The sequence below is a fragment of the Anomaloglossus baeobatrachus genome, chromosome 9 (assembly GCF_048569485.1).
Source record: "Anomaloglossus baeobatrachus isolate aAnoBae1 chromosome 9, aAnoBae1.hap1, whole genome shotgun sequence".
Lineage (NCBI taxonomy): Eukaryota > Metazoa > Chordata > Amphibia > Anura > Aromobatidae > Anomaloglossus > Anomaloglossus baeobatrachus.
In genome coordinates, this window is record NC_134361.1 from 22,234,960 (window position 1) to 22,253,590 (window position 18,631).

The following is an 18,631-nucleotide window of genomic DNA, read 5'->3' on the forward strand; positions in this document are numbered from 1 at the left end:
CACTACTGACGGCGTTCCCACCTGACAGCGAGGACTCAGGGAAAGAACAAGGCAGAGGAGGAGAAGGCAGTGGCCCAAACAGCTGGAGCACCGGTACCACCTCTGAAGGGAGGGTTATCATGGCTGAAATGTGGAATACCTTCTTCAGCACACCACAAGATCCAGAACCTTCATCTGATTCAATCTGTATTAACAGGAGGCAGCGTTTCAGCAACATGGTGGAAGAGTATGTGTCCACACGTGTCCAAGTACCAAGTGATGGGTCTGCTCCATTTAACTTCTGGGTTTCCAAATTGGACACATGGCCCGAGCTTGCCCTTTACTCTTTGGAGGTGCTGGCCTGCCCTGCCGCAAGTGTACTGTCACAACGTGTGTTTAGCATAGCAGGGGGTGGGCATAACGACAAGCGCGCCAACCTATCGGAGTACAATGTGAGCAAGCTAACATTCATTAAAATGAACCAGGCGTGGATCACACAGGACTTGTCCGGACCTTTGGCTGACTAGAGAACCATACCAGCCGCACCCAGACATTGTTATACTCTATTTCCCATTTCCTGTGTTTTGAGACCTCCCCATATAAATTTTTAAAAAAACAAAATCGGTCTTGGATCCCTCCTTCTACACTTCTTCCACCTGCACCGCCTTGTCCAACTCTACCTCCTCCTCCACTTGGCTCTCCGCCTCCTGGTTACAGATTTGTATTAGTTTAGTTGTTTTTTTCTTCGTAATTTTTTTTGTCATTTTCTTAAACCAAAAAAAAACAAACAAAAAACAAACCTGTGTTGGCTCCTTTCTCCTCCACCACCGCACACACTTCCACCTCTGCCTCCACTTGACGTTCCATATATATATATATAAAATGCTATTTGAAAGGGATTGTGTGCTCTGTGGGGGAACTCTTCCTGATGTGGCTGTGTTGGTGAAGTGTGAAAACTGGCTTGTAGGGTATTTTTAACATTGTTGGTAGGGTACGTACCCACGATCAGGACTCGCTGCCTCCTAGATGCGGCGGGTCCTGACTTTTGGGGCCACAAGTCTCCTCAACAGGAGAGACCACAGCTGCTTGTATCCAGAATCTGGGCTCGGGCAGTCCTGGTCTCTTCTGTTCTCCCGGCGTTTTGGCCTCAGCGTTTTGGATAGAGCTGAAACATGCTGCGTCCTAAACGCTGTGAACACTGATCGTGGGCACGCAGCCTTAAGGGTATTTTTTTAAATCCGATAAATTTTTATTTTTCACCAGGTATACAAAACATGTGTTTATATTTTCAGCAATAATGAGCAGAACTATAAACTTTCCCTCCCCAACACCCCCCCCCCCTCGGCGTACATATTACCCATATCAATATCAAAGATCTTACATTTTAACCCTTCAATAGCATATATTAGAACGTATAGAACTATCTATCTCTGCCCATAGTCCAACATCTCCCAACTGTAATATTTATCCATATTGGAACCACGGATTCCACAATCTCAAAAAGTGCAAGTTGTTTCCTTTTCCCATATCTGCTTCTCTCCATTCGAGCAATATGAATAACATATGTGACCAATCCCCCTCTAGTCGGTGGGTCCCCGGCATCCAGCGTTTGGCAATTCCTTTCCTCGCCGCATACAGCAGTCTGGCTATCACTATTGTAAAATTGTTGTCTATTCTAATTTCCTCCACGTAACTTAGAAGACAGACCAGGGGATGTCTGGGACGTTTACATCTATAAGCTCCTTCTATTCTATTAACAACAGTTATCCAAAAGGGGGCCAACATCATGTGTAAAATGCCGGCCCCTTCTCCATTACATCCAGGACAGTCGGAGTTACTCCTCAATCCCGTTTTACACATATTAGCGGGGATCTATATGCCCGATGCACCACGTAGAGGTGGGATAATCTGGCTGGTCACTCATTGATAATTTCGGTATGTATTCCAGGACACTCTCCCACACCTCATCAGTGATCCCGTCTATCTCTGCCTCCCATTTAGTCCTAGTGTTTACAGGGTGATCAAGCAAATATGTATACACTAGGTCCCTATATATAGTAGATATGATTCCTCTTGTGGGTCCATTACTACACACATATTTCAGTACTAGGTCTGCCTGTACCAGCAATGATTGCTTAACCCCCTGAGCCACCATTGCATGCGCCAACCGTTTATAGTGGAACCACCCAAGTGGGGATATCCCAAACTCCTCCTGTATTTGTGTAAACGGTTTCAGACATCCCTGGCTAAGAATTTGACCCATATACCATATACCTTTACGTGCCCATTCCTTAATTTTGCCTCTCTTGTATTTCTCAGAGCAGTTTTCATTGTCCCAGAACGGAGAGAATTCAGTTATTGCTGTAATCCCTCTTATTTGCTTGATCTTCCTCCAGATTCTATTCATCAGGCTAGGTGTGGGGCTCGTTTTTCCTACTCTCCCAAATGATCCGTCCTCCAGTCCGAACACTAATGGTTTCCGATGCAGAACATGCCCTAACAGTCTGGATGCCTTAAGGGTACTTTACACGCTGCGATATCGGTACCGATATCGCTAGCGAGCGTACCCGCCCCCGTCTGTTGTGCGTCACGGGCAAATCGCTGTCCGTGGTGCACAACATTGGTTATACTCGTCACACGTACTTACCTGCCTAGCGACATCGCTGTGACCGGCGAACCGCCTCCTTTCTAAGGGGACAGCTAGCGTCACTAGCGCCATAGCGACGTCACTAGGCGGCCGCCCAATAGAAGCGGAGGGGCGGAGATGAGCGGGCCGAACATCCCGCCCACCTCCTTCCTTCCTCATTGCCGGCGGGACACAGGTATGGTGAGGTTCCTTGTTCCTGCGGTGTCACACGTAGCGATGTGACCTCGCTACTCCCCAGTCAACGATTTTTGGTAAATGAACGACCTCTCCAAAACCAACGATTTTTACCTCTTTTGCGATCGCTTTAGGTCGCTCAAAGGTGTCACACGCTGCAATGTCGCTAACGGCGCCGCATGTGCATCACAAACACAGTGACCCCGACGATATAACGTTAATGATGTCGCAGCGTGTAAATGGCCCTTAACTCTGTGGGGGAACTCTTCAGGGTCCCGCACCGTCCAATCCGGATCCAATATCATCTGATCGGTTTGCTGGAAGGTAAAGCGATCAGATGATGTGTCAGGTTCAAGGATGTGAATCACACGACACAGCAGCTGATTGTATAAAAGCTGTGTATATAAGTATATAATCAGCTGATGCATCAGTGAAAAAAAAAGTGCTAATTACCGGCAGGCAGGAGTCTGATCCCGTCCGATCGCTGCAGGAGCTGCCGGTAATCAGTGCGGTCTCCTGACGGCAGGATCAGCTGATAGGTTAAGCCGTCCGGGCGCTAAAAAGCCGGCGTCACCGTGAGACTTACTATCAGCTGATGCGTCAGGTGACCGCATCAGGTGATCCACCACCAGGTCCTGCAGCCATCGGACGTGCCCGGGGAGACTGCACACAGCCGGAGCGGCAGTACCGGGAGAGGAGCCGGGAGTCTGCAGACAGGTGAATATGACTTTTTTTCTACTGTTCACTTTTGATTTTGCAGCTGCTTCCATCTCCCGCCCGGACATGGCGCAGGACGAGAGGTGGAAGCAGCGGTGGCGGTACCGGGAGGATTCACGCTTCTGTGTTTACTGACAGAAGGAATCCTCTTCCTGTACACGTCACTTTACTACCCACCTCCTGCGTTTATAGCTGCGTTGTTAGTCATAGAACCGCACTAAAATGCAGCTATATTTGCAATTTGCGTTTTCATTGTGTTTTTGAACATCTCATTGAACTCAATGGGTGGAAAACGCAGTGAAAAACGCAAAAATAATTGACATGCTGCGTTTTTGTGGGCACCACAAAAACGCAGCTAAAAAAAACGTGTGCAGACAGCAAAAATGAAAACTCATAGACTTTGCTGGGGAAGCAAAGTCATGCAGTTTTCTGAGCAAAAACGCACCCGAAAAACGCGCAAAAACACCGCGAAAAACGCACTGTGTGAACTTACCCTAGGTGAGTATTATAAAGTGTTTTTTACGTTCTACACAGCGGTCTGGGCTCTTATATACGGTATGTTAGAATGCTGTATATAAGATCCCACTGGTGGTGGCCGCAGATTATAGTCGCGAAATCTGGTGACAGGTTCCCTTTAAGGAATGTGCTCCTCAAAACATCTGAGGTCATCACAACCCTCAACCAGAAAACAATAAAATATTACACTCCTTATCTAAGAACTGCTCCAATACTTACTCTCACAAGTGTTTCTCCTCTTCCCATCCTCATTTGCACTTGTGTTATACAGCCCGGTGCAGACTGCCCTAAAACAGCCTGGTGTATACTGCCCTAATACAGCCCGGTGCAAACTGCCCTAATACAGCCCGGTGCAGACTGCCCTAATACAGCCTGGTGCAGACTGCCCTAATACAGCCCGGTGCAGACTGCCCTAATACAGCCTGGTGTATACTGCCCTAATACAGCCTGGTGTATACTGCCCTAATACAGCCCGGTGCAAACTGCCCTAATACAGCCCGGTGCAGACTGCCCTAAAACAGCCTGGTGCAGACTGCCCTAATACAGCCCGGTGCAGACTGCCCTAATACAGCCTGGTGTATACTGCCCTAATACAGCCTGGTGCAGACTGCCCTAATACAGCCTGGTGTATACTGCCCTAATACAGCCTGGTGCAGACTGCCCTAATACAGCCTGGTGCAGACTGCCCTAATACAGCCCGGTGCAGACTGCCCTAATACAGCCTGGTGTATACTGCCCTAATACAGCCTGGTGTATACTGCCCTAATACAGCCTGGTGCATACTGCCATAATACAGTGTGGTGTATACTGCCCTAATACAGCCTGGTGCAGACTGCCCTAATACAGCCCGGTGCAGACTGCCCTATTACAGCCTGGTGCAGACTGCCCTAATACAGCCCGGTGCAGACTGCTCTAATACAGCCTGGTGCAGACTGCCCTAATACAGCCTGGTGCAGACTGCCCTAATACAGCCTGGTGTATACTGCCCTAATACAGCCCGGTGCAGACTGCCCTAATACAGCCCGGTGCAGACTGCCCTAATACAGCCCGGTGCAGACTGCCCTAATACAGCCCGGTGCAGACTGCCCTAATACAGCCTGGTGTATATGTGGCGCCCTGGACAAGCCAGGTCGTCACAGAACTACACCAACACACCCCACACCCCGGCTAGGCACACCGAAGCCAAACACAAATCTTTGTTGCCTTCCTCCAGGGGCTGATATCCACACCAGGGGGTGGGCCCCGTGGGCCCCGCCCACTGAGGAGTTCACAGTCCTGGAGGCGGGAAAAGGAGTTAGAGATCAGTTTCAGAAGTGAAGTGGTAGAGGAGCAAACAGAAAGTGGTCCGGGTGTGTGGCCCGAGCACAAACAGCAAGGTTGGCAGATGGTGGTGACCGTCTGCAGGAGTGGCCGATTGGAGCAAACCGTAAGGACCGTGGACGGGCGGTGGCCCGGCGGTACCGGACCGGTGAACAAAGAGAAGCCAGCACCATCCGGCAGGGCTTACGGACCCCGACAAGGCTAGGAATCGCCGTTGAAATTGTCAAATCCGTTAGCGAAGGGAACCTCCAGGGTTTCCCAGCAGTCAGTCCCGATAGAAGGCGACAGCTCAAACCGTGAAGGGAAACACAGTCACTGCCAAGGCTAAAGTTCCCAGGGCCAGAGCCTGCGGGCAAAAAGGGGCTCCTTCAGCACCCATCCAAGCTGGGGAGCGGGTTACCGGTGGGAACCCATTGGAACCGCACATACTACACAGGTGCAGGGAAAGGCAGTCACCATCAACCTGCCGGGGAGGAAAAACACCGCAGCCGTCTGTGGGACCCGTCCATCCAGCCGTTTGTTTCACCGGAGACTGTGTATTCGTTACTGGCTGAGTGAGTACCACCGTGCCGTGCGGCACAGCGCTGCCCCCGCGACCCTGCACCTCGCCAGGCCCCGTAACCCGCCTGCCAAACATCCCTACCCCATCACCGGGCCCCGGGACAACCAACCCCCTACCCACGGAGGGGAGAACCAACATCCAAGCTGCTCCCTGTCACCGCTCCCGGGATCCCCGTCCAGAGCAGCGGTGGTGTCACCAACCTCACCACAACCATGGGTGGCGTCACGGACAATATCCCTAAACCACAAACATTCCCCTTTTTACTCACAGGCGAGGAACGCCGCTCGAGTCCCCGGGATCCGGCCCACCGCTCGAGCCACCACCGAGCAGCAGCAGCAGCCGGACCCGAGCAGTGGGTGAGCGCAGCGTCCCCTCCTCCGCCCTCGACATATACTGCCCTAATACAGCCTGGTGTATACTGCCCTAATACAGCCTCTTCTCTACTGGGAGGAATTTTTTTTATGGGAAAGACATGAGAGCATCAAATAGGGGACATGGCCGTGGCGATGCTGGTTGTGGCTGGAGAGGACGTGGTCTGTGCCTGCTACGTCCTCAAATTAAACATCTTCTTCTGGTAGTCGCAGGTGAGTGAAGGCTCTGCGTCATTTCGTAGTCCCAAGTGCCTCCGAGCAATGGTGAGGCCAGAACAAGTAGAGACTGAGAATGTCTCCAGCTCCTTCACATTGTTTTCCACACGATCCCCTGTGAAAATGCAGAGTTGGCACCTGAGGATCACGGGCATCTTTCTTCCACCTCACACCCTTGTAAATTAGGCAAAACGTCTGAGCCCCAAGTCATGCAGCCGTCACTTCTGCTCTTTGATGGCTCCTCTGGGTTGGGTAACATGGGACATCCACCACGACCTGCTCATGAAGTAGAAGAGACCGAGTGCACTGATGCCCAACCACTTGTTGTGTTGGTGGATGACTGTGGGAAGGCTAGTGCACAGGGTCAGCGGACCACCAGAGCACATCTCACAGGATGAGGGGACACAGGTCTCTGCTGCTTTCTGCAGTGTGCAGCCCGGCAAAGAGCGGAGGGGGGAGTGGGTGGAAGCTGATAATACGGGGGATGGGAGGAGAAGGGGGAGGATGAGATCCTAGAAGCCACATGGAGTCCATGCCTTGTGAGTGGCGTGTGGAGTTGATAGGAAGAGGAGGTGCTCATACTGATCCAGCAGCACAAGCAAAGAGGAAGCAAGCCCCGTGTACAGCCCATAGCCGGTATGTCGGCTGCTACTGCCCACCGTGCCGAGGAAATGAGCGCACCAAAGCCAACTCAAAAGATCTCCCCGGCATGGCATTTCTATCACGAGTGTGCTGACGACAAGACACTGGTGGTCTGCACGCTGTGCAGTCAGATCCTCAAGCGAGGCTTAACTGTTAAGACCCTGAGCACCACCTGCATGTCGAGACATCTGAATAGAAAGCACAAGCTGCAATGGAGTACACACCTGAAAAACCTGGAAACATCTGAGGCTCCTCCTGCTCCATCTTCTGCTGTGGTCTTGGAATCTTCCTCCTGCTCACAATTACCAGGACCACCTGGCTCCACGCAAGAAGAGGACGTGACCGCACCACCACCAGCAGCGTCACCGAACATCTCCACACAGTCCCATGGAAGTCCTCAGTTCTCCATCCTCCAAACCCTGAAGAGAAAGAGGAAGTATCCCCCTACCCACCCACAAGTCATGGTCCTGAATGAGAGGATTGCACGATTCCTGGTCTTTGAGATGCTGCCATTCCAGCTGGTGGAGACTGACAGTTTTAAAAAACTGATGAGGGTAGCTGTCCCGTGGTATGTTCTTCCCAGCCGCCACTACTTTTCCAGGCGGGCTATGCCTGCCCTGCACACACAGGTTGCGAACAACATCAGGAGTGCACTGCGCAACGCCATCAGTGGCAAGATCCACATAACCGCGGATACATGGACCAGTAAGCACCGGCGGGTACGTTATATCTCCCTAACTGCTCACTGGGTAAATGTAGTGGGGGCTGGGCCAGAGGTGGAAGGCGTTCTAGCACATGTCCTACCACCACCGAGGATTGCTGGACGTTCCTCTGTCCATGTTCCCTCCTCCTCCAATTCCACTTCCTCCACCATCTCCTCATCTGGTCAGAGTAAGACCTGCACCACCAACGTCAGCACAGCCAGGGGGAAACGACAGCGGGCTGTTTTGAAATTCATCTCTTTGGGGGAAATATCCCACACCGTGCAGGACCTGTGGACAGGGATCAAACAACAGACAGATGAGTGGCTGTTGCCGGTGAACCTCAAGCCCGGCCTAGTGATGTGCGATAACGGTCGAAATCTCGTAGCAGCCCTGGAGTTAGGCAATATGACGCACATCCCTTGCCTGGGGTATGTGCTGAATCTGGTGGTGCAAAGCTTTATTAAAAATTACCCACATATGTCAGAGCTGCTGCAGAAAGTGCGGGCCTTCTGTGCACACTTCCAGAGTTCTGACCCTGATGCTGCTCGCCTGTCTGCACTGCAGCGTCACTTCGGCCTGAAAGCTCACCGCCTCATTTGTGATGTACCAACAAGGTGGAACTCCACCTTGCATATGTTGGAGAGACTGTGCGAGCAGCAGCAGGCGATAGTGGAGTTTCAGCTGCAGCACACATGGGTGAGTCGCTCTGCAGAACAGAACCACTTCACTACAAATGAATGGACCTCCATGTGGGACCTGTGTGCCGTGTTGCGCTGCTTTGAATACTCCAGCAACATGGCCAGCGCTGATGATGCCAGCATCAGCGTTACTATCCCGCTTGTATGCCTGCTTAAAAAAACACTCCAGGCGATGATCGATGAGGTGGTGGCACAGGAGGAAGAGGAACAGGGACCATTCACACCATTATCAGGCCAGTCATCCACACATGGCTCGGAAGGTGGGTTCCTGTACCAGGAGTGGCCGCCAGGTACACAACTGTCCAGCCAGGGAACAGTTTTGGAGGATGAAGAAGAGGAATCATGTTCACAGCAGGATGAAAGTCAAAGCAGCTCAAAGGCATCACTGGAGCATGGCTGGGGGGATACAGAGGACCCAGACAATATACCTCTCACCAAGGACAGCTTCTCGTTGCCTCTGGGCAGCCTGGCACACATGAGCCAATACATGCTGGTGTGCCTGCACAACGACCAGCGAGTTGCCAGGATTGTGAGCAGTGCTGATTACTGGGTGGCCACCCTGCTGGATCCCCGCTACAAAGACAATGTGCCATCCTTACTTCCATCAGTAGAGCGGGATCGGAAAATGCGAGAGTTCAAGCTCACTCTGGTAGAGTCACTACTGACGGCGTTCCCACCTGACAGCGGGGACTCAGGGAAAGAACAAGGCAGAGGAGGAGAAGGCAGTGGCCCAAACAACTGGAGCACCGGTACCACCTCTGAAGGGAGGGTTATCATGGCTGAAATGTGGAATACCTTCTTCAGCACACCACAAGATCCAGAACCTCCATCTGATTCAATCTGTATTAACAGGAGGCAGCGTTTCAGCAACATGGTGGAAGAATACTTGTCCACACATGTCCAAGTACCTAGTGATGGGTCTGCTCCATTTAACTTCTGGGTCTCCAAATTGGACACATGGCCCGAGCTTGCCCTTTACGCTCTGGAGGTGCTGGCCTGCCCTGCCGCAAGTGTACTGTCACAACGTGTGTTTAGCATAGCAGGGGGTGGGCTTAAAGACAAGCGCATCAACCTATCGGAGTACAATGTGGGCAAGCTAACATTCATTAAAATGAACCAGGCGTGGATCACACAGGACTTGTTCGGACCTTTGCCTGAATAGAGAACCAAACCAGCCGCACCCAGCCATTGTTATACTCTATTTCCCATTTCCTGTGTTTTGAGACCTCCCCATATACATTTTTAAAAAAACAAAATCCGTCTTGGATCCCTCCTTCTACACTTCTTCCACCTACACCGCCTTGTCCAACTCTACCTCCTCCTCCACTTGGCTCTCCACCTCCTGGTTAAAGATTCTTATTTGTTTAGTTGTTTTATTCTTCGTAATTTTTTTGTCATTTTCTTAAACCAAAAAAAAAACAAAAAACAAACCTGTGTTGGCTCCTTTCTCCTCCACCACCGCACACACTTCCACCTCTGCCTCCACTTGACGTTCCATATACATACATACATACATACATATATATATATATATATATATATATATATATATATATATATAATGTGTGTGTTTGTGTGTGTGTGTGTGTATGTGATATTTATTATATACACTGCTATTTGAAAGGGATTGTGTGCTCTGTGGGGGAACTCTTCCTGATGTGGCTGTGTTGGTGAAGTGTGAAAACTGGCTCTGTAGGGTATTGTTAGCATTGTTGGTAGGGTACGTACCCACGATCAGGACTCGCTGCCTCCTGGATGTGGCGGGTCCTGACTTTTCATGTCACAAGTTTCCTCTGCAGGAGACCACAGCTGCTTGTACCCAGAATCCGGGCTCGGGCAGTCCTGGTCTCTTCTGTTCTCCCGGCGTTTTGGACTCAGCGTTTTGGATAGAGCTGACACATGCTGCGTCCAAAACGCTGTGAACACTGATCGTGGGCACGCAGCCTTAAGGCCGCTTTACACGCTACGACATCGCTAAAACGATCTCGTTGGGGTCACGGAATTCGTGACGCACATCCGGCCGCATTAGCGATGTCGTTGCGTGTGACACCTATGAGCGATTTTGAATAGTCGCAAAAACGTTCAAAATCGCTCATCGGTGACATGCCCCCTCAGTATCGAATATCGTTGCTGCTGCAGTAACGATGTAGTTCGTCGTTCCTGCGGCAGCACGCATCGCAATGTGTGACACCGCAGGAACGAGGAATCTCTCCTTACCTGCCGCCGGTGTCAATGAGGAAGGAAGGAGATGGGCGGGATGTTTACGTTCCGCTCATCTCTGCCCCTCCGCTTCTATTGGGCGGCCGCTTAGTGACGTAGCTATGACGCCGAACGAAACGCCCCCTTAGAAAGGAGGCGGTTCGCCGGTCACAGCGACGTCGCTAGGCAGTTAAGTAGTGTGACGGGTCCGCGCTATTTTGTGCGCCACGGGCAGCGATTTGCCCGTGATGCACAAACGATGGGGGCGGGGGCGCACGCTAGCGATCTCGGTCACGATATCGCAGCGTGTAAAGTGGCCTTTACTCTGTGGGGAAACTCTTCCAACCTTCTCCGCAGACCGCCAGCTCAATCCCAAATCCAACTACAAATTTTTTAACTGCAGCAGCTGTAGTGTATATTACAGGAGCTGAAATTTTGGTTCTGCGGGGAACTGTAAAATCACTCTCTGTGGGGGGCACGCTTAAAATTTGTATTTTATTAATTTATTTCCTATTTAACCATGATTGCACTGGTGACAGAACCATTCTAAGTACTTTTCCGTTTTGCTTCCTTTTACAGCCCCCTAGTACTTACTATGACCATTTTACTTCCATTTTACAGCACAGAAGTTTGGGTCTCCATTGACGTCTATGGGGTTCAGGGTAGACTTTACTTCATCAACTTTTGCCACCTTGTTTTCATCTTGTGTCTGAAACCAGGTACCAAGATGGAAGGAATCTGCTTGATCAGTGATTAAGAGGCTTCTTAAGGCCTTCTGTGTCCATGTGGGGTTAGTCATCTGCTTTTGCCTCATCACAGTTCTGGTGGTCTCTCAAAACAGAAACTGAAAATTGGGTTGTGGTGTAGACTATAGCTTGACCTAATAATAATAATTTTTATTTATATAGCACCAACATTTTCCGCAGCGCTTTACAATTCAGAGGGGACATTTACAGACAATATGAGATAATACAAATATCAAAATTCAGATACCATGAGGAGTGAGGGCCGCGCTCGTAAGCTTAGGGCCACTTCACACATAACGAGATCGCTAATGACATCGTTGCTACGTCACAGTTTCTGTGACGAAACAACGACTTCACCAGCGATCTCGTTATGTTTGACACGTACCAACGATCCGCCACCTGCTGAGAGATCGTTGGTCGTTGCTGTATGTCCTGGGCCATTTTTGGCTTGTTGGAGCCTACTGGGCAGGATGGATCTGTATGTTTGACACCTATACCAACGATCTCGTTAACGACCTAGATGAGAACTTAAAGTGTGACACGTAGGCGTGTAGTTGCGTCGCCTTTTCCGTGCCCCCCGCTGCATCGTTACTAAAGTCGTTGGGAAAATGACCAACGATCCGGGAACTGTGATGTAGTAACGATCTCGTTAACGATCTTGTTATGTGTGACTGGACGTTTACAGTCTATACGGATATAGGGGAGGCACAAAAGGTGAATGGGGGGAGAAAAGCTTGTCATATATGGTCCAGCCATCGAATTAATAGGGTATTCAAAACCAGCTGCATGGACCGGTCGCCAGCCACAATTTATACAGGTACAGAGTGTAAAAAATACATGAAGAGGAAGGAACCAGAAGATACAGGGACAAGAACTGGAAGTAAATTTTATAAAGGGCAGAATGTGACTTGATTAGATCAGAGCGGTGAGGTGATAGGCTAGTCTAAAGAAATGCGTTTAAAGGTGTGGATGTTGGGAATTAATCGGATTGTTCTTGGTAGTGTGTTCTAGAGCATAGGCGCAACTCGTGAGAAATCTTGAAAACAGGAGTGGGAGGTTCGAATTGTTGAGGATGTCAGTATTAGGGGTACTATGCACGCTGTGACATCGCTAGCGATCTCGTTAGTCATGTGAACTTCTAGATCGCAAGTGCGATCTTTCGAGATTGCACCTGCGTAAAATGACCTATGTGCGATCCCGAAACATCGCACTTGCGATCTAGAATTTCACATCGCTAACAAGATTGCTAGCGATGTCGCAGCATGTAAAGTACCCTTAAGTGAGTGTTATCACGAATGTGACCAGGTGTGAATTGCACCAAGGGCTGTAAAAGTTGATCAATCCACAAGGAGATCCCTTCATTTAAGGAGTTAATACTGGCCACAATGGACCTGAATGGCGGAGGAAAGGTCTCCTTGTGGATTTTTGGCAAACCATGAAGAACAGGGCAAACTGGAGTATCAACCAACAAAAAAATCTTTTACTTTTTTGGAAAACAAATCCCTTACTTAAACACTCCATAAGCAAAATGTCTAGATCAGCTTTAACACTAGAAGTCCCAGAGAGGGGTCATTTAAAATTTCTACCTTTTGGAACCCAGAGACGGGTCGAATGACCTGAAGGATTTTAGCTAACATCCTATAATCACTGTCTTTTGTTCTGTAATTAAAGCCATTACAGTCGCATCCCCGTAGGTTGTTGTTTTCCATTGAGTTTAGCCATTTAGTTTCTAGTTAGTTCTATTCAATTTGGACTAAGGGTCATTTGACCCTCTTTTGGGACTTCAGGGGGGAGCTCAAAATTTATTGGGACTTCTAGTGTTAATCTTTGATGTTGGATCACTAGCTAGGGGGAGATACGTCTCAGTGTCCTGGTTTTTTACCAATTTTACCAATTTCTTTTTCATAAAGCATAGCATCCAGAATAACTGAGACCCCACCTTTATCAGATTGGCGAAACACAATTCTATCATTCTTTTTTAATTGCTCCAATGCTAATTTCTCTTTTTTTGGTCATATTATCAATACTAGCATTATTTTGGTTTTCTAAAAGGGCTCTAATTTCTTTTTCAATGATGGATTGGAACATATCCATTGCAGGGACTCTCGACGTTAGTGGATAATAATCTGGATTAGGCACCTTAGTAATTATAGATGAAGACCTAGGGAAAGAACAACTCTCTGTCTGAAGCTCCATTAGAACATCGCTAGCCATATGTTCCCTCATGTCCATACAACAATCCTTTGTTGATATTCTGGTCCTGAGGAAGAGGTTTTTACACCTCGAAACGCGTAGACCTATGGAATAAAAGAGTTATTAATTTATCAACATTTCTACATCTCATTCTGGCGGATTGCGCGGGATTAACCCCTTTTTCTCCTCCTACTTTGAAGACCCTTCCACGTGGGGCCGCGGCAGCCGCAATTATCTCATGCTATCTATGATGGTTGTGACCCTTCACAACCACAATTGGTGAGTGTATTATATTATATACTACCTCGTTGTTTATCTGGTAAGACCCTATCAGCGCTTCTGTTTTCTAGCTATATTAATGAATTTAATTTAAATTTTGCTCTGTCATCCTACTCTGTAGAAGCCCCTTTTTTGGATATTTGTTTGGAAGGAGAAGCCAGTACTGGTACCATACAGAGAAAACTATCGCAAACCAACATTGCCATCCACATCACGTTACTAATAATCTACCGGTGGGGGAATTTCTTCGGGCGCGGCGACTGTGCTCTTCTGAGACCAGTTTCCCAGATGAATGCAATATAATGAGAAAGAGATTTTCCGAAAGGGGTTATTCACAAACTGCTATACAGAGAGCGATTAATATTGCATCCAGTAGGTCCCGGGATTCGTTATTATATCCAGAAAAATATCCAGATTTAAAATCTAAACATAATGCAGGTAAAAAATTTGATAAAAATAAAATTACTTTTTCTACCATTTTTTCCACAGATTTTTACAAAATGACTACTTTTATCAAAAACTATTCTAAAATATTATATCAGGATGATAAATTAAAGGCTATATTAAAAAAATGGAATTAATTTTGTATCAAAAAAGGCCCCTAACATTGGCAATATTGTCTCCCCCCGCATGTATCTTGATAAACGGGAGAACCAGAATAAGAACTGGCTCGGTGTGGCTTGCGGTAGATGTAATCTCTATAAAATCCTTAATAAAACATCTCTATTTAGTGATAATCATACTAAACAATATAAGATTAGATCTTTCATAAATTGTTCTAGTACACATGTAATTTATAAAGCGGACTGCAGCAAATGTAAAAACATTATATTGGATATACCACCAGAACTACAACGCATATCTGAACATGGTGCGGTAATTAATAAAAATACTAGAGTTAATAAAGGTTTCTTCGCATTGTTAAACATCTTCTTCTGGTAGTCGCAGGTGAGTGAAGGCTCTACGTCATTTCGTAGTCCCGAGAACCGCTGGGCAAATGGTGAGGCCAGAACAAGTAGAGGCTGAGAATGTCTCCAGCTCCTTCACATTGTTTTCCACACGATCCCCTGGTGAAAATGCAGAGTTGGCACCTGAGGATCATGGGCACCTTTCATCCACCTCACACCCTTCTAAATTAGACAAAACGTCTGTGCCCCAAGTCATGCAGCAGTCACTTCTGCTTTTTGATGGCTCTGGGTTGGGTAACATGGGACATCCAACTGGCGTTGCCCCAGAAGTAGAAGAGATCGAGTGCACTGATGCCCAACCACTTGTTGTGTTGGAGGATGAGTCTGTGGGAAGGCTAGTGCACAGGGTCAGCGGACCACCAGAGCACATCTCACAGGATGAGGGGACACAGGTCTCTGCTGCTGCTTTCTGCAGTGTGCAGACCGGCAAAGAGCGGAGGGGGGAGTGGGTGGAAGCTGATAATAGGGGGGAGTGGGTGGAAGCTGATAATAGGGGGGATGGGAGGAGTGGGTGGAACATGATAATACGGGGGATGGGAGGATGAGATCCTAGAAGCCACATGGAGTCCATGCCTTGTGAGTGGCGTGTGGAGTTGATAGGAAGAGGAGGTGCTCATACTGATCCAGCAGCACAAGCAAAGAGGAAGCAAGCCCCGTGTACAGCCCATAGCCGGTATGTCGGCTGCTACTGCCCACCGTGCCGAGGAAATGAGCGCACCAAAGCCAGCTCAAAAGATCTCTCCGGCATGGCATTTCTTCCAGGAATGTGCTGACGACAAGACACGGGTGGTCTGCACGCTGTGCAGTCAGATCCTGAAGCGAGGCTTAACTGTTAAGACCCTGAGCACCACTTGCATGTTGAACCATCTGAATGCAAAGCACAAGCTGCAATGGAGTACACACCTGAAAAACCAGGAAAGATCTGAGGCTCCTCCTGCTCCATCTTCTGCTGTGGTCTTGGAATCTTCCTCAAGCTCACAATTACCATGGCCACCTGGCTCCACGCAAGAAGAGGACGTGACAGCACCACCACCAGCAGTGTCATCTACTAGCTGCACACCATCCCATGGAAGATCTCAGCTCTCCATCCTCCAAACCCTGAAGAGAAAGAGGAAGTACCCCTCTACCCATCCACGAGCTATGGACTTGAATGACAGCATCGCACGATTCCTGGTCTTTGAAATGCTGCCATTCCAGCTGGTGGAGACTGACAGTTTTAAAAAACTGATGACACTAGCTGTCCCACACTATGTTGTTCCCAGCCGCCACTACTTTTCCAGGCAGGCCATCCCTGCCCTGCACACACAGGTTGCGGACAACATCCGGAGTGCACTGCGCAACGCCATCAGTGGGAAGATCCACATAACCGCGGATACATGGACCAGTAAGCATAAGTGGGGACGTTATATCTCCCTAACTGCTCACTGGGTAAATGTAGTGGCAGCTGGGCCAGAGGTGGAAGGCGTTCTAGCACATGTCCTACCACCACCGAGGATTGCTGGACGTTCCTCTGTCCATGTTCCCTCCTCCTCCAATTCCACTTCCTCCACCATCTCCTCATCTGGTCAGAGTAAGACCTGCACCACCAACTTCAGCACAGCCAGGGGGAAACGACAGCAGGCTGTTCTGAAATTCATCTGTTTGGGGGAAAAATCCCACACCGTGCAGGACCTGTGGACAGGGATCAAACAACAGACGGATGAGTGGCTGTTGCCGGTGAACCTCAAGCCTGGCCTAGTGATGTGCGATAACGGGCGAAATCTCATAGCAGCCCTGGAGTTAGGCAATATGACGCACATCCCTTGCCTGGGGTATGTGCTGAATTTAGTGGTGCAGAGCTTTCTTACAAATTACCCACATATGTCAGAGCTGCTGCAGAAAGTACGAGCCTTCTGTGCACACTTCCAGAGTTCTGACCCTGACGCTGCTCGCCTGTCTGCACTGCAGCGTCACTTCGGCCTTCCAGCTCACCGCCTCATTTGCGATGTACCAACAAGATGGAACTCCACCTTGCATATGTTGGAGAGACTGTGTGAGCAGCAGCAGGCGATAGTGGAGTTTCAGCTGCAGCACACATGGGTGAGTCGCTCTGCAGAACAGAACCACTTCACTACGAATGAATGGGCTTCCATGCGGGACCTGTGTGCCATGTTGCGATGCTTTGAATACTCCACCAACATGGCCAGCACTGATGATGCCAGCATCAGCGTTACTATCCCGCTTGTATGCCTGCTTAAAAAAACACTCCAGGCGATGATCGATGAGGTGGTGGCACAGGAGGAAGAGGAACAGGAACCACCATTATCAGGCCAGTCATCCACACATGGCTCGGAAGGTGGGTTTTTGTACCAGCAGCGGCCAGGTACACAACTGTACAGCCAGGGAACAGTTTTGGAGGATGAAGAAGAGGAGGAAGAGGAATCATGTTCACAGCAGGATGAAAGTCAAAGCATCTCAAAGGCATCACTGGAGCATGGCTGGGGGGATACAGAGGACCCAGACAATATACCTCCCACCGAGGACAGCTTCTCGTTGCCTCTGGGCAGCCTGGCACACATGAGCCAATACATGCTGTTGTGCCTGCACAACGACCTGCGAGTTGCCAGGATTGTGAGCAGTGCTGATTACTGGTTGGCCACCCTGCTGGATCCCCGCTACAAAGACAATGTGCCATCCTTACTTCCATCAGTAGAGCGGGATCGGAAAATGCGAGAGTTCAAGCTCACTCTGGTAGAGTCACTACTGACGGCGTTCCCACCTGACAGCGAGGACTCAGGGAAAGAACAAGGCAGAGGAGGAGAAGGCAGTGGCCCAAACAGCTGGAGCACCGGTACCACCTCTGAAGGGAGGGTTATCATGGCTGAAATGTGGAATACCTTCTTCAGCACACCACAAGATCCAGAACCTCCATCTGATTCAATTTGTATTAACAGGAGGCAGCGTTTCAGCAACATGGTGGAAGAGTATGTGTCCACACGTGTCCAAGTACCAAGTGATGGGTCTGCTTCATTTAAGTTCTGGATCTCCAAATTGGACACATGGCCCGAGCTTGCCCTTTACTCTTTGGAGGTGCTGGCCTGCCCTGCCGCAAGTGTACTGTCACAACGTGTGTTTAGCATAGCAGGGGGTGGGTGTAAAGACCTGCGCGTCCGCCTATCGGAGTACAATGTGGGCAAGCTAACATTCATTAAAATGAACCAGGCGTGGATCACACAGGACTTGTCTGGACCTTTGGCTGACTAGAGAACCAAACCAGCCGCACCCAGACATTGTTATACTCTATTTCCCATTTCCTGTGTTTTGAGACCTCCCCATATAAATTTTTAAAAAAACAAAATCGGTCTTGGATCCCTTCTTCTACACTTCTTCCACCTACACCGCCTTGTCCAACTCCACCTCCTCCTCCCCTTGGCTCTCCGCCTCCTGGTTACAGATTTGTATTAGTTTAGTTGTTTTATTCTTCGTAATTTTTTTGTCATTGTCTTAAACCAAAAAAACAAACAAATCTGTGTTGGCTCCTTTCTCCTCCACCACCGCACACACTTCCACCTCTGCCTCCACTTGGTGTTCCAGATATATATATATTGTGTGTGTGTGTGTGTGTGTACATATATATATATATATATATGTCATAAACGTGAGAACAAGAGTTTTTAAAGTGCACAAAAAATACAAATTTTATTGAACACACCATATATAT

At 48.9% G+C, this 18,631-nt stretch overlaps 1 pseudogene; it reads right to left on the minus strand.

Annotated features, from left to right (window-relative positions):
* The window catches only part of LOC142251728 (large ribosomal subunit protein uL1-like), a 44,904-nt pseudogene that overhangs the window by 15,829 nt on the left and 10,444 nt on the right, over positions 1-18,631 (minus strand).